We start from the raw sequence: 16911 nt of genomic DNA on the forward strand, positions 1-16911 counted from the left end.
GTGTGTCCTTCAGAGCCATGAAGTACTTCTAAGACATCTGTGCCACTTAGTTTTAAAGAGCTGCAAAATCTGAGGCCAACAGCATCTGCTCTAAGTCTCTTACTTGACTCTCTATAAGTTTACTGATGCTTCTGTGATTGAGGGAACAGTGAGTTTACCACTGAAAATTGAAAAACATTCCATCCATTTTTAAACTGTCCTTAATAATTCCCTTCTTGTTATTTAGAAACTTTTCTCAGCAACCAGTGATAGGTTTAATTTTCCTTCACTTTCCAATTTATGTTTTTCTCAAAAGTACATAGAAATGTTCTTTAAAATCAGTTGTAAACTCATCTTACTCCACCTCGTTTATCTGAAAAAAAATCAATCATATTTCAATATACACTATAGCATGGTAACTGTTATTAAAGATATATAATGATTTACTGATTGCTATTGTTTTTAAGAGCCCTGTCACTTTTACTGGGTCTCTCAAAGGTACTTGATATGATTATTGTCTATCAGAGGGTTGCCCAATATTGCTGTTTTTTAATTTAACTTATATTTAGCACTCCAGCTGTTGACAATTTGTCTCCAGATAAGTTTAGAAAAGATCCAGGGTTTCATGCTATATTGGTCCTCAGGGATATGATTTAGGATATCTTCCTTTTTTGTGCATTGTTACTTAAGACTGTTTTGCACAGTGTATTAAAGTTTCTGTGGGATCAAATTTCAGATATCGCAGCACTTAAGGAAAATCACCAAAATCAAAAAGTTTTATTAGTGTTTGCTGAATAAGCAGTAATATGTAAGGCTTTAACCTTTTCAACTTTGTAATCCTACTCTGTAGCTGCCCTCTCTGAATGTTAGGCTGTCATTCATTATGTATCAGGGGACTTCTATCTCTGTGTGGATTGTTTATAGAACACTTCTTTAGCATTTATGGAACTTTACACTATTGACAAAATCCAGAACTGTTAGTGAATGCACTTGATTTGTCAAGACAACAGCACTGAAATTTTATGCACCAACTTTTCTGCTGATATATAGAGAGATAACTTCACTGAATTTGGAAGGGTAATGCACAATCATCACCACAAAAAACCCCAGCTCTTTACTGAATTAATTATGATATACTCAAGTTGTTGATTTAAAACTAACAGGGTGGCTCTCATTCTTCCAAGCACTTAGCAATTTCAGAATGTTAATCTTATTTTATAACGGTCTGATCTATTAAACTGCAAATTCACTTTTTTCTTCTAAAACATTTTAGGTACAATCTCAAACCTATTTCACATCAAAACTTGAACTGAATTATGTGCTTTTTAAATTAGGACCTATGTAGCTTTCAAGGGATGTAAAAAACTACTTTTTATTAAAAGGCCAAGATCTTTATTTATATTCCTTCTCCTGCCTTTCAGGAAAGGGCCTTTTATCATCCTTCCCTCCCAGGATTCCATATAGAGCCTCTGTTACCCATCCAGTAACGGTATCTCTTTCACAACAGTCTAAATGCTCAGAAGTTTGTTAAGTTCCATTGGGAGAACACTAAGACATGGGGTGTTGTTACTATGGAGGTACTCGCTGTTGTCACTGACTTTTTGATCTGCAGACAGCTGCACATGTACTTCACGATGAACAGTTGATTAGAGATGCATGTTTATGAGATCATTTTTATCTCTTCTCAAATATTCACAGACTTTAACTACAGAAAATGGCAGTGGCCAATAAGCTGTAGCTATTCCTTCCTTATTATCCCCTTCCCACTCTCATTTTATTCATGAGCTCTAGTGTACTTAAAAGGAGACAAGCTTGTGAAGAATGCAGAGCTGACTAACAGAACCAGCCTCCTCAGCTGTCACTCAAGAAACGTTATTTGGTAAGTTCCTGGTTTCACCGCCTTTGCCGCAAGGGCAGTTTCTGGTCCATGTTCAACTTGTTTCTAGCCAGGACCCCCAGGTCCTTCTCTGCAAAGTTGCTGGTTGGCCTCCAGCCTCTACTAATGCACGGGCATGTATTGGTGTGTTAAAACACTGATTTTTAGAACAGCATAAAAAGACGTATCTAAAAAAGTTTCTTGATGAGAATTTTTTGGCCGCTTCTATGAAATCATACGTTTTGCAAGTATGCAATTAGGCACCATTCTATCATGACTAGATCATGGTGGATTAGAGCTGTGTTGCAACACATCAGTGAACTCTGAAACTCTTCCCTTTACAATATCAGTTGTTTCTGGAACCAATATCATTTCTATCAACTTGATCAGTTAGGAATAAAGCTGGCATGGAATGTGATAGAGCAAGTATCTATCAGCTAACAGAGGAACTTGAGCAATCAGTCACTGATCATGTTTGAAAGCCGAAACCAGGCACCAGAAGCGTATCATGAATTTGTATTTCTACTATGTTGGTGTTTGAGCGGTTCTGTACCCTTTCTATTCAAATCCTGATTAAATGTTGGGCATTTTAAAACTAGTAAGTTAAGTTTAGCCATCCATGCACCTTTCCACTGCTTGGTTTTGACATCTCACAAAGCAAATTTGCTTTCTTATTTCAAGCTTCCTGAAATTCTTAATTTCAAAATGGTAGCTCTTCAAAAAGCAATGCTTTTGCATGGAGAATCAGTTTTGCTGAATAAAGAACATAGTTTCTTTGTCATGTACCTAATCCCTAATCTACTTTATATAGAGAATTTTAATTTTTTTACAGAGGTTAAAGAGTATCTCTTGTATTAACTGTATCTCACTCTGATCCAGACAGATTTAATGTATGACCACAACTATAAGGTACATTTGTTTATCATTCCTCCTGCTGCAGTACTGTAGTATCTGTTACAACTGTTGATCTTCAGTTCTGGAACCAATAATGTCCTTAACTGATAATAAAATTACAAGGAAGTAACAATAATGTCATCATCCTTGAATTTCACTCAAGGAATTGCTGCTCTTTCTTGAAGAATCTACTTCATCTATCACAACTGTAAAACAATTTCCAAAACCTTTCTCAGAAATATTCCTGTGATTAAGAACTCTATCTTTGATCACCTCATTATGAATAATCAAACTTGTGAATTTACTTTATTTTAGAATGGCTAGAAAAGAGTTATCAGATCATACTCTGCTCTCAGACAAAGAAAATGAATAAAATCGAAATAAATCTATCCATTTAGGGACCTTTTATTATTGTTGTTGTTGTTGTTGTAACAGCATGTAACAACTTCATAACCCAAATTCTCATTTGGTATAATGATATATACATTTAATTCCAAGTTACCTGTGACATTATCTAGATTAGAGATTAACCTCTGCAGAGACAGAGATAGAAGTCTACAAAGCCTGCAAACATTGTCTACCAGTATTAGCTCAAAAACATCTGGAGTGTCAGCTAGTAAGCCAAATTATCTCAGCATCACATTCCTGGAACAGAGAAGCTTGGTGCATAGACATCCTTGGGGTATGAAACACAGTCCAGCTGGGTATATTCTGAAAGATGTACTGAATCTCTGGTGTTTAGGAGGAGTTATTATTTTCAATTAATTCATGAAAACCTGAAGCCTTGGACAGTGTATTGTCACACAATTTTCTTATCAAGATGTTGGACTTGACTTTTCAGGTGGTCTCAGCAACATTTTCGTCAATACTCTAGATGAAGAAAGTCTTAACACAAGTACAGTTGACATGAAACTGGCTCTATGTGTTTATGTAGACCAGAATTTGAAGTGTTAGTGAATATAGTGTAGAGACACTGGAATTTATCTTCAGTTCAAATGTAACTGGACTGTAACTGAGCTGGAGTTGCTGGAGTTGGTGAGTTCTTATAGAAACTCTGGAAAGATGCCCGAGTTCTTGTTGTCTGGGTTGCTCCATATTGCCACTGTCATGGTCAAAGGTTTTACTATTAGTAAAATTTGCCTGCTTTCTGATTTCTTTGAGAAGGACTGAAAATCTGGCTTGTTAACAAAAATCTCAGTAGGTCCTTGAAAAGTATCAGCTTCTCCATAGTGAAAAAAGAAATCTAGTGACTTCCAAGTTTATCTGAAATCTTTGCCATTTAGAGAATTTATTTCACATCCTTAGTCAAAAATAAGCTGTGAATACAATGTCTGTAATAGAGGAAACAATATATTACATCACTAACATACGATATTCTCAAAACAGCGCCACTGAAAATCAAGGCATGATGTGAAAAACTGTGCCTTTGTGTTCCAAGCATAAAAAGACTTACATGACAGTTATTGAATAATTTCAGAAATACTGAAAATTTTACATAGCAGCTGTAGCATTTCTGTTTCATATGGTAGCAAAGTCAGTTTGAGTATCAAAATCAAATGAATTGATTCACTTGTTGAATCTAGTTTTCTTCCTCTTGAATCTAGTTTTCTTCTTGCTTACCTGCTCTGCTTTAAGTGATTTCATTTTGACAACCTGAAATGACAAACTTCTTTGTACTTCATTCAGTACTTTCTTAATAAGAATGACAGAGCATAATTAAGCACATGCATAATGCTCTTTGAAAATATTACCTGCTTAGCTTTCCTCTGAGTTTTTTCGTAGAACAGATTACAGTGTAGCAGAAGTGAGCACAATAGTCTATACTTTATCTACTGAAAATGCTGGAAAACACGTACTTTTGTGTAACTTTTTCATTTTCTCTCTTGTCCAGAACCTTTAAGAAGGAAAAGGTAACCAACAGAACAAACAACACTGGTGGTCTTATGACTATCAACCTAGCTCAGGATTCTCAGGAGTTCCCTTATATATATTGTTCAAGAATAAGTATGGAAATAGATGGAAATAGATGATTCCACCCCATTTTGTCAGAAGACCTAAATGATGGTGATTGTATCTGTTAGATAAATGCAATAATAGTGATATTTAGCTTTTACTTATTATTTCATTCTAACCTCCAGTCTATACCCACAAATAAAAATATTTATTAAGTATTTTTTTAAACTGAAGTATGACTATTCCCAGCATCTAAAACCAGTATGTCTCTCATACCAGATATATGCCACCTTGAAAAATCAGCTCATCCAAGGGCACTAGGAGTTGTAACATGCAAAATCTATTTCTGCATATAATATAGTACTTTTTAGTGTAGTTCAAATTAAAGATTTACAAACTGGCTCACTATTTGTTCAATGAATTGGGACATTAAATTTCATCAGTAAAAATTCATTTAAGAATCTAGACACATAAATACGCAATTTGCCTACAAACAAACCTTATGAGGATTAGGTATTATACGAAATGTCAGTCTGATAATGTGTGACACCACAAAACATAACCCAACTACATCCTACAGGTGAGAGTGCAACCATTTTAAAATGTAAATACCTAAGGTTTTTTTAAGATTTAGTTTTTCTTATTAGCAGTGTGATAGCAGCTGAAAAGTTGCTATTTGAAGTACTGGTATAACAGAAAAAAAGATGATGAAATCTGTATTTTCTTCTGCCTTCAATCATAACCTGTGTTCTAAATGATTCAGTTATAAACCCAAGATACAACGTACTTCATTGATTTAATTTACTTTTTGTGAGGGTATTGTATACAATAACTTTCTAAGATTCATTGGCCATTTTAAATTCAGACAGTCTGCAAATTGCCCGAGCACCAGAGGGAAATTAACATAAAGAAAAAAATTGTAGCTAAATATTGAGTTACTCTTTATGGTATGCAAGGTACAAAACAATACTGGCAACAGCACAAATCTTTCAAATAAAAATACCTTGATGTTGGGAAAGGGTAAAGCTGAAAAAAAAATGTAGTAGTTATGAGTTCATTAACAATAATTCTCTTGCAAGATCACTTCCTTTAACAAGCCCAGAAAGCCAACAATGAACAAAGCAAAAATCGAACTAACAAGCAACATATTTCAGGAACATTCTTAAATGCTTCATATAACATTTGGTGGGGGGGGGGGGTTAGATGATGTACTCCTCTAAAAAGAGAAATAGAGAAATATTTTTGTGAAAAAATTTTGGCTGAAATCCTGCTTGTACGGAACAAAAAGAATTATAGTTGAAAGATCATTTTAAGAAGGATTTTTCATACTGATCGCCCATAAAACAAAAACATCAATTCAACTGTTAGTAATAGAAAAGCCTGCTATCAAGAATTACTTTTTGACAGCAAACTGCAGATATAAATCTTGTCATTACAACCACTCTATTTCTTCCCCTGAATGACAAGCCTTTCAGCTTAACTTCTATCTCATACTACTAAGCAGATGATCTTGCTTGTCTCTAGTGTTCCTTCCTCTTTTCTGTAGTATTTTCCAATGATACTCAGCAAAATAAACAAGCCACTTGCCATTACAGTAGGAGAGCTATTTTCAATAACATTTCATTTAATGAATTTAGCCCTGTGTTTTTGTCATTGTGAACAGATTCTGAATTCCTCAAAATTTTTCAAAACTATACACACAGATCTACACTTCACTTGTAAATAGGTCAAGAACTATCTAGCACTTACCATATTTGTTGCTCATAATGCTTTATTTTTCGTGTCACTTCCATTTCAGGAACTCTTCTGCTCCCTATGGATGACACTAAAGCCCTTCAAGATGTCTGCAAAATAAATTATCTTGCAAAAGCTGTATTCCTCACGCTTTCCACACACTTTCCTTCTGCAATGTTCCCTGTAAACAAATGCTCTATCATCTCTAAAGACTGAGAGACAGCAAAGGTTGGTGGAAAGTAGATGATGCAGACAGCACTTTATTGAAAATTTAAGTACTTTTACAGCACTGTTCTATATGTACAATTTATATATCCTAGATAGGAGGCTGAAAGGGATGGTAGGTGTTACTTGCTGTAGAATGACAACTCAGAAATATGTTCTGTGGAGCATCTGTCAATCAATGTTCCAACTAATAATGTGGTATAAGATACACTGCTTAGAACTTGTGACAAACTGACAAATCATATATGAAAAAAAATGTTCCATTCCTTAAACACTTACCCATGTACATATATGAAAAGGCAGTCAATGGAAAATCTCTGTCTAGGTGACTTTATGCTGGAGGTCTTGTACAATAACCAATAAAACACCCTTGGAATTTCTAAAAATGATAAATGAGAACTTTCTAACCCAAAACACATGGCATAATTTTACATCAGGTCTGACAGAAAACAAAAGGTGACAGATCACTGAATTGAAAGTCAAGGCTCAATCTGCTGTACAGACTATTCAATTAGCTATGTGCAAAAGAAAATATACTCTTGATTAGACTGCACAGAAAATTTTGGCTTAATTTTCCAAAATTTAAAGGAAATATATCAACGGTAGTAGACTGAAATTTTAATTGATAATAAAATTATTTTAAAATGTTTTATTACATATTTAAAATATGTGATTCTGAAAAATACATAAAGATACTTGTTTAATTAACAGATTCTGTTAAGAAGGTAGATATGTAAATATTTAGGAAAGCAAAACAGATAACTAAAAAATGACAGATGACACCAAAGAGAAGAAAAGGATAGTAAGAAAATGCAAATGCATCACAGCTAACTGTAAGGAAATATTCTTTGCTCTTTCAAAGTCCACAGAAAAATTAAACAACAAACTTCCTATTTTTTCTCTTTATTAGCAGGACCAGATACCTTGAACTCGAAAGTATTAAAAGACTTGGGAAAGGAGATCTCTGATTCATTAAGGCTGTTTTTTTTAATAAAGATGGAACAATAGAAAAAAATGAGGTGCCATTGTTTTCAAATACGTTTTTCAGTAAAAGATAGGAAAAGCTGAATCTCTTTAGTTTATCAGCAGAAGATCACGATTATTAAGGGAAATAATTTTTTGTAGCAGATTGCCTCTTAGTTTGCCTGAAAAAAGTCATAACGAATCAAATGGAAGTTGAATTAGGCTAGAAATAAGGCATATATTTTTAGTCAGTGTGATTCAGGCAGGGAATTGAAAATTTCTGATGGAGCTGAAAAAGCCTTGATGCCTTGTTTCACTATTTTCAGAATGAAAGATACAAGTTAATGAGCTCAATTTTTTTTCCTAAAAAGTCATATTTCACTCTGTATAAAGAGAAACGAAATGAAAATCCATAATGGAACTATTTTATTTTCGTGGAGGAAAAAAAGAGTTTCTAACAACCTGATAAACTATTTCCCCAGAATTTTCCTTCTCCGAATTTAAAACTTTTTGGTTTGATCTTACTTGAAATAGAGCCAGATGTTGAAAACCCCAAATCTTTTGCAAAATGGAAACTGCATACTCTACACAGTTCTTAGTACACTGCTTAATGATACTGTCAAAACTGGAAAATATTCTTTATGAAATATACCTAAACAAGACTGAAATGGGAATTCATGTGCAGAACACTGTTGCCAAATAATATAGGTACCTGAAACAATTTATAAAATATATGAATGTATTTGGTCTCTGTTAGCGTATGACTTTGTATGCATGCTTTCGAACACTAATTTCCTATGCAGAAAATAATGAGTGTGACTGAAAACAAATGAAACAGGTTAATTCTAAAGCATTGTCTGTTTGCTACATAGGTGGAGAAGAGGGAAGGGAGATAGAAAAAGGGAGAATATTGCAGACCAAGAGGGATTGAAAAATATATAGCAACAACAATATGAAATATTTTGCTGCAAGAAAAAACATCTGTATCAGCTATTATGTTAAAATCAATTTAGATTTCCATTTATTCCAAGATTGGGACCCAAGAACAACTACCAAAAAAACTCTGCCTTTATAATCAGCATCAGTGATGACAATTAAGGGGTAATAACTTACGGCTGGACTGCTTTTTCTTCTCCTGAACATTTTAATATTGCTGAACATTTTAATATTGCTGACTCAATCTTTTCTAGTCATACTGCAAGCAGAAATCCAGTATTATTTTTTGTTACAAATGCCTACCTAGTGTAGCTACAATTGTAAGCTTCACTTGAAAAGGGGCATTGAATATGGTTACTATTTCACAAAAATTGTATCTCCTTATTAGCAGAAGAAACTTCTGTTGAAAAATCACCTGCAATTACCAAATAGGCACTTTTTAAAAATTTGATTAATCAGCTGTAAACAACAGTCACTCCAAAGCTCATCTCCTGAAACACTGAATAATTACTGTCCAAGTGAGAATGTGACCTAACCAAAACTGGAACCAACTGTGAGCTTTAATTACCAAAATCTTCTTATTCACCTAGTGATTTGCTTCAAGTATGCAAAAAAACCTGTGAACAGACTTTAACATTAAGATTATTAGGAATGCCAGTGACCTCAGTGGTATTGGTTGAAATGAATAAAGTTGAGCGTGGCTATAATTCTTCAGAAGATCTGGGCCTGATATGAATTCACTCACACTACACTCAAGAATGCTCTTCAGACACAGGATTCTGCAAATTGCATACACTTTGAAGACAGTAAGGCCATTCAAAGGGAACTGTGGCAATGACAGCCACGGTTTTCTCTAAGCCTGCCCTATAGTGTAAGAATCCATTCTGCTGAGACTGTGGGAAAGGAACATACAGTGAGGGAAGCTGTGAGCCTTGACTTCAGGAACCAGTTTTAAGGAATCTTCCTGATTCAGACAGAAATGGTATCCAGGAAAGAGAAGGAAAGTGATGGATAGCAAACTTCTCAGTTTCAGTGTACCTAATTATCATTACAGATATGTCAACAATTAGTCGGTAATAAGGATTTTAAGCAAGCCTGCCTACCAGCTTAAGTACTATCATCATTTCTGTGTTCTAAGTCTTGTATACAAAAGATTTATCGTGATAGGTGTAAGTCACATAGTCTCTATGTGTCTTAATTTTTTCTTATAGAAATGAGCATAATAGACTAAATGGTTTTATGAAAATAAATACACATTTGATAAACTGACATAAAGTGTGCTAATATAATGTTTGAATTTTTCTATCTCTGCTTCTTGACAATAACAAAGTGTATATCAAATTGCCTCTCCTTATATTATAAAGCTTTGCCAAAAGATAATCTCTGCCAGCCAAAGAATTTACACCAGTATCAGATACAGCTCTGAGGTATGCTCATATAAGACTTTATAAGAGTAAAGATTACTTTCAGAATCCCATAGAAATTAAAAGGAATTAATGCACAACAAGAATCAATAGAACAAGTTGTGTGAATGAACAGGTCTACAAAAAGCTGAAGATGATAACATTTACAGTCTTTAAAGATCAATTATTAACTATAGTTTGTCTGTATTTATGTTTCATCTCATAGCAGAACAAATGTACTACAAATACATGTATAGCTTAATGAAAGTATTATAGACTGACTCCTGTCAACTAATTTGAGTACTGATTTCACACTTATGATACATTTGTGATGCCTAACCCTGAAATTAATGAGTCCACTTGGCAAGATACAGAATGATTGATGAGGCACAATAGAAAGAGTTTGCTCTGATCCACTAATAGAGAAAGGTTGTATTGCCCCACTGTACTGAAAAAATAAATAGTTTAGGTCAATATAAGTGAATCTCCAGCATCAACTGAGAGAGAGTGCATTATGTAAGACCAATTGCATAAGCTGACTATAAGCAGGCCCCAGTATCTCATTTCTAGTCTTTTTTGCCATGCATTTTGGTTCACTCCAAGAAAATAAATTCATCCTGAAATGGAGGCAATATTCAACTATTTGCCAAATCACACATGTAGCTGAAAAAAACAGACAGCAGGTGTAATAGATTGTACCCTAAAGGTAGGATAGTTCCATAAAGTGTGCTTTGTGTTATGTTCAATAAGCACAGCCTCGTATTTCTGATTCAGTCCCTTCACTCCTTGAAAGCTCAGACTAGAATTCACTATTTAAAATGTGCCTCTTCATGATGTAAACACATTCTGTATGTGTTTCAGCTCACTGGTTTTGGGAGAGTGCCCTATTAGGATGGAAATACAGACTTATGTTTTGCGTAATAATGAATCTGCTGTATTTCCTGCCATATGACATGGAGAAAATGGCCCCTATCTCCTGTTTTGCATCACCTCATTTCAGCCAGGTCAGGCCATAATCCCTTCTATAACATACACAAACAAGCAAACAAACCCGAATCCTGCTGAAAACACTTTTCTGTACATCACTGTATGATTTCGCTCTCATCTGATATTTTTGCCACAGAAATGGTGTTGTTGCCTGCCATTCATTTCTTAAAATCCAATTACATAGATTAGCAATACAAATTCAGGCTTTACAATATTTTTTTCAAATGAAGTAGTGGTAGCATTCTGGATGTCCTGCTCCTGGTATAAATGTCTGGGAGAAAACATGATTCAATGGCTATGATGACAGCAGAAAACAGGGCAACTCAGTTTAGTGTGCTTTTCTAGTTCAGACTTGCAATGTGATCTCAAGCTTGGACTCATTATGCTTCAGTTCCTATCTCCAAAACTAGGATAATAACACTTCCTTACTTTACAGATCTCTTCGAAAGATAAATACTTTAGAAATTGTTAGTTGCTTTGATAATATAGCCAAGTACACTTCGAAAACAAGACAGAAATACAGGTTTTTTTCCTGTTTTTTCTTTTTTACTATAATATCTTTACCTTGTTTTGTAAGGCGTGCATTCAGTGAGTGATAGAAATTTTCATTTCCTTCATCTGTTTGGCGAGTGGTAACTCTTCAGCAGAGCACTACTTCAGAGAATGCAAAAAAGCTCTGGTTCACAGACAATTCCCCCTTTCCTTCACAAGAGAAAAACAAAATGAAAAATAGGATTAGAGCTAAAGATATATTTTGAGGAAACCAAATGATGACCCGGAGTAAACTTATCAATTTTCACCCAATTGGAGGAAACAGGATACCTAGGTATGTATCAAGATTTCTTTAGAAATGTCTTTCCTCCTGCTAGAGTACTCCTCTTTCTACGTGATCCACATATTCAGCTGAACAGTGAATGTTCACCACAAATCACCCAGCTGAGAATCTAAACTGAATCCACACCTTGCTTGTGCCTACTTTGCTACAGGGCTTTTTGAGGACTTTCATGACTGCATTTTCCTCCTTCCTCCAATTTGATTTGCTCTTAATAATAAGCTTTCCATAATATCATTGATAAAGTAGTAAAGGAAAGTTATCGACTCATCATGCATGTCCCATAGCTTCAGAACAAAGAACAGCAGAGGAAAAAAATATTTTAATATATGGTGCCCAAAGTGAAGGGGAGATTCTTCTTTTCAGTGTAATAAAATACGGATAGTATCTAGACGAAAGCAAACATGGATATCCCCCAACTGGATGCAACATCTGTTCTGCTTCCAAATCCCAATTATTAGACAAAAGAAAAAGTTCTAGGAATGTCCTAGAAATGTTATTCAGAAAAATTTAAGGAGTCAGAGGTGAATATACCAGGTTAATGACTATTCACTGATCACCTGAAACAATCTGATCTTGTATATTTTTTGTAAGAAACATTTTTCAGAGATGATGTTAGATCTTTTCTGAGGATTTACCTGTTTCCATTCAAAAGCCATTAAATGAAAATGCCATCTCCCTTCAATGAGATACTAAAGCCACAGTCAGCATTTCACTGGATGAAACAGTTACAGAACACTGTCCACATTTTCAGAAAATATACATTAACAGTTTCTGAGTTAAATGAAGTTTCCAAGAGTTTCTTCTGATCTTCATGCAATTGCATGCCATAATATAGCTTATGACTATAGTTACTGGCCTGTAGCATAGTTCTACCTTAAGGGAAAACTGGCTGCATTTATTTCAGCAGGGCTTGAGTTGCTTATACTATTTCTGAACATAGACTTCAGCTCTTGTTATTATCTGTCATACACTGTCATTGCAGTGATAGTTTAGTGTTAAGCTAGCAGAAGTTACGAGTCAGATGCACAGAGAGATTAGATCCTATAACAAGAAGCCATTTTACAGCACCCACATATGACCAGAAGTGTCTAATTGCAGGTTTTACATCTTAGATCCAACTCAGTGGCCTAAACATATGCTTATAGGCATGTTTCTAGCATCAGCACCCTTTGGCCTATCTGGACACAGTTCAGTCTTGTCCGTGTTTAGCAGGCTGGTGCCCGTCTTATGCCTGACCTCATCATTTTTCTGCGGAGGGACACGAAATTGGACACAGTCATACAGTCATGTGCTTTAAAGTCTCTACAAAATGCAGTTAGCAAAACATTTCTCTTCTCTTTTCTCTCTCCCCTTCTCTTCTCTCCCCTTCTCCTTCCCCCTCCCCCAGTCCCTGAAGCCTTAGAAAAACCTTATTTCCAAGATGTGGAAGACTTCAAGAATCTCTTCCCTTAGCACTTACTGGGAGACTATGAAACAGGGACTCATTTTTTTCAAGAAGTGGCAGAAATCCAGTTATTCCCATTATGGATAGCTCTCTTAATATAAGAACATAGAATTACACTAATTGTTTATGTCTGGCCTCACAAATTTTAATTATGCCGTGCACACAGAAGTCTCATGGAGCCTTTCCCAGTTTTTATAAAAAAGAAATCACACTTTTCAAAGAAAGGGCTCAGGTCTCTGACTCTTACATGCCCTCATGTAAGCTTCAGTAAGCAGCTGATGTTTCTGATAAGGACTGTTTAACACAATCCTTTCCTTAGACTTTCCTCTTTCTGCATTCTGGTTCCTCTATGCAAACAGTCAGCAAATTCAGGATTATGAGGTTGAGGATGATATGAGAGGGTGAGAGTGAAAAAGTTCTAGCCTTCAATTCTACAAACCATAAACTCCATGTAGGTCCCTATTTTCCCAGCTAAGGTAAGGCAGTTTAGTAGAGATGTGATTGCTGTAAAAACAATAATGAACAGAAAAACAAGTGTGCAGTCAAAAAAGAGCGGAGGAATACGATAAAATTTTGCATACCGAAAAATTCTCAGCAGTAAGCTATAACAATTCTGCTTTTCTGATACATCTACTGACTGGCTGATAAGCTCTTACTTCTCCAGGTTTGCAGCTTTGGAAAGGTTTCCTCTTATGCATTAGTATATGCCCTGTCCTTACCAGTGACAAGGACAAATGCTAATGATTACCCAATACTACCAACAGCAGTGACAAGGCACATTAGTCTAGGTCCAGAGACCGTTTTATTCAACTTTGCTTGCTTATTCTCCAGACTTTTTTTCCCAGCCCAATGAGGATTATACTTGACCATGCCTTTCAGTACTCTCAGTTTCATGTTCCCCGGAATGACAGTGAAATGGAAAGAACCGTAATACAGTGATAAGGAAAGAGATATTGGCTTATATATCATGTCACATTAGAAGCCTCAAAGTGACAGATGGTGATTCTATTCACCTTTTTCCCAAGCTCAAAAATATAAAAGATTTCTAATAGTTTCTCTTTATGATGCTATATTGAGGTCAAACTGGTCATATACTACTTTATTCCTTGAGATGCAGCAATAAGGTACACAGTGCATAACAATTCAAAGACTTTCTATTTTAATACAATAATAGGCAGCAAATCAATGACTGCCAACACAGACTTCATTGTCAATTAATAATCCAAGGTTCTGCTCTCAGCTATTAACTCCAACAGCTAATGTTTTGGGGAGACACATTGAATGATATTTCAATTTTTCTAAATATTAGTATGAGGTAAAAAAGTGACTGGACATTTCTGGAAGATGCCATAATAATACTGTCTCTACCATTTCATGTGATAGTCCACAACACAAGCTCATAATCTGATTTGATACTGAAAGTTGTAAAAGGTTAATGATTTGTGTTTATTGTTTGATATGTCTCTAATTAGAGTAAAAAAGGCTTAGGACTAAATTCAGAAAAAGTTGTAGATCCTTAAAGTATGACTTAGGCAGAATATAGCTGCCAAGTACAAATTGTTTTGTTGTTGCTGTGTTTGTTTTAATCAGAAATAACTCTTGTTCACCCTGGCAGTATCTCAATTGCAAATGTAAGCTTTCTGAATTCAGAGTACACCAAGTGCCAAATGATGTCCATTTGTAGATGTTCAGAACTAGATCAGTCCTAACTAGCATGAACAGCTTAATGCCAAGCTGAACGAGTTTCTAGAAACTTGAGGTTTTTCTCAGTTTACCTGAAGTACTCACTCTGGTAGACATTTTCACACACACAGTGGCAGAATCAGTGCCTCAGATATGTTAACTTGTGGGCTGGCAACGTCCCTTTCCAAAAAAAAAAAAAAATGGTTATTAAAGCAGACAGCTAAGAAGCGTGTGTACAATTCTCTTGAGCTGTAGACAAATCAACCCCCTCCAAAGACCAGGACCTAATCACCAGCTGTAGGCCTCTTCAGAGAAAACAAAGGAAGTGTGGAAAGGGAAAACCTCTCCAGGTAATGTGACTGCAGTTAGATGTTTAAATAATTTGCTTAGGAGCAAGAGAATTGTGGGTTCTGTTTCTTGCTCTCTCCTAGTATTTTTCATCAAATACCTTTGCAGATAATCTTGGGAGAGAAAAATGTCAGCAAGCATCACGTGTCTATAGATAAGCGGCTTGAGGATATGGGAATGTAATATGCAGAAACATCCAGCTAAGTTATGGAAAATGGGTCTGAACTGAGTAGTTCAAGCCTGACTTCTGTATGAACACTATTATTTATGGAGAATATGGTACCCTTGCCTGTAACTAGTGGTCATCATGTCCAGATAAGGAATCGCTTGAAGTCTTGAGGACCAACTGTAATCTTGATTACAGTAATTGACATTAGTGTAATTATACCATCCTGTACTCATTAAAACGATTTGCCTGTGTAGACTGAGGGCATCATTAAGAGTGAATAGGGCTACTAAAATATGAATTCTCTCAGCTGTCCTATAAAAGTCAAAATCTATTTCACCTTTTTCACACTCTTCAGGTAGACACTGATAACAAACTGACTCACAGAATAAAATTTTTGTGAGAAATAACAGTGTACAGTTAATGCCAAATAATAGACAACTAATGGGCAATGCCAGTCTTAGACTGAGTTCCACAGAAGTTGTGGTAAGGTTGAACTATACAGTGCTCTGCTCCTGCTACAGTTATTCTTAGACATTACATGCAAGAGAGCAAAAACAATTCAAATACTGCAGTATAAGGTGTTAAAAAGTACTACCTGGGCAGGTAGTATTTTTTTGCCTTCTGCCATGTATATTTTATTTATTGTAGGTATTTTAGTTTTAATAGTACCTAGAAGAAAGTTACTTTATCACATATGGTTTACAGCCGATTTTAAAATCGATTGTTCCATGAGCAGCAGAACTAATGAAGTTAATGTTTTTTTAGGTCTCTACTAAAGGTGAGAGCATGCAGTAGTCTTTCCTTCAGCAAACATTTTAATATTGTATTCTTTTCCTAACAGCTTCTTTTCATGAAATATCAAAGAAAATAATATTTTTAAGAGACTCCTGTCAAAGCTGGATGAAGGTGGCTGATAGTCCAAAGATTATGTACATGAAAGCATGTGTATACAGACAGTATGAGTAATTAAGCCTCTCAAATGAACTCACAAATATTTCATGATATAGTAAGTACTGCAAAATAAATAATTTGCACCAGTCCTATAAAGCATGGGCGGTATACCTGTATCTATGGATTGAAAGACTTGCAACAGGCTGTTTTGCTGTAGTCCCATATAGGAATTCCAGTGACATCATGTCAGCATCCTGCAAAGCTCCATCTTCCTGAAACAGAAGAAATAATAGGATAACGACGTGTTTGAAATGATCGTCTGTCAACAGATCCCTTTGACCTATAGTTATAAGAATACAGAACAGGAAGTGCAAGGCACTACTGTAGATAAGTAAATATAAGGCAGGAGGACAGTGAATGGTAGGTGACACTTCGCATGAAATATTGATGTGAATGATGCTGAAAAGCAAGTTTTACTTGGAGAGGTATTTTGCACTACAGAACTAACTTTTAAACAATAGTTCACATTTCTGGAAGACTAGATATCTTTCTTAAAATGTTCCTACAACAATAAGTCTTGGATTTGTTAAA

General features: G+C 35.3%; 1 long non-coding RNA gene across 2 annotated transcripts in view; it reads right to left on the reverse strand.

Annotated features, from left to right (window-relative positions):
* Positions 1-3130: 3130 nt before the first annotated feature.
* The window catches only part of LOC112995223 (uncharacterized), a 35698-nt gene continuing 21917 nt past the window's right edge, over positions 3131-16911 (reverse strand). The window contains exons 2-5 of one of the 2 annotated variants that reach the window (XR_010386041.1): positions 16492-16592; positions 15005-15092; positions 11515-11652; positions 3131-7040 (exon numbers count right to left, since the gene is read on the reverse strand). This is a non-coding gene — a long non-coding RNA (uncharacterized LOC112995223). The remainder of the gene's footprint in view (positions 7041-11514; positions 11653-15004; positions 15093-16491; positions 16593-16911) is intronic. The other variant, XR_003262126.2, reaches the window with a different exon arrangement.

The sequence above is a fragment of the Dromaius novaehollandiae genome, chromosome Z (assembly GCF_036370855.1).
Source record: "Dromaius novaehollandiae isolate bDroNov1 chromosome Z, bDroNov1.hap1, whole genome shotgun sequence".
NCBI classification, from domain to species: domain Eukaryota; kingdom Metazoa; phylum Chordata; class Aves; order Casuariiformes; family Dromaiidae; genus Dromaius; species Dromaius novaehollandiae.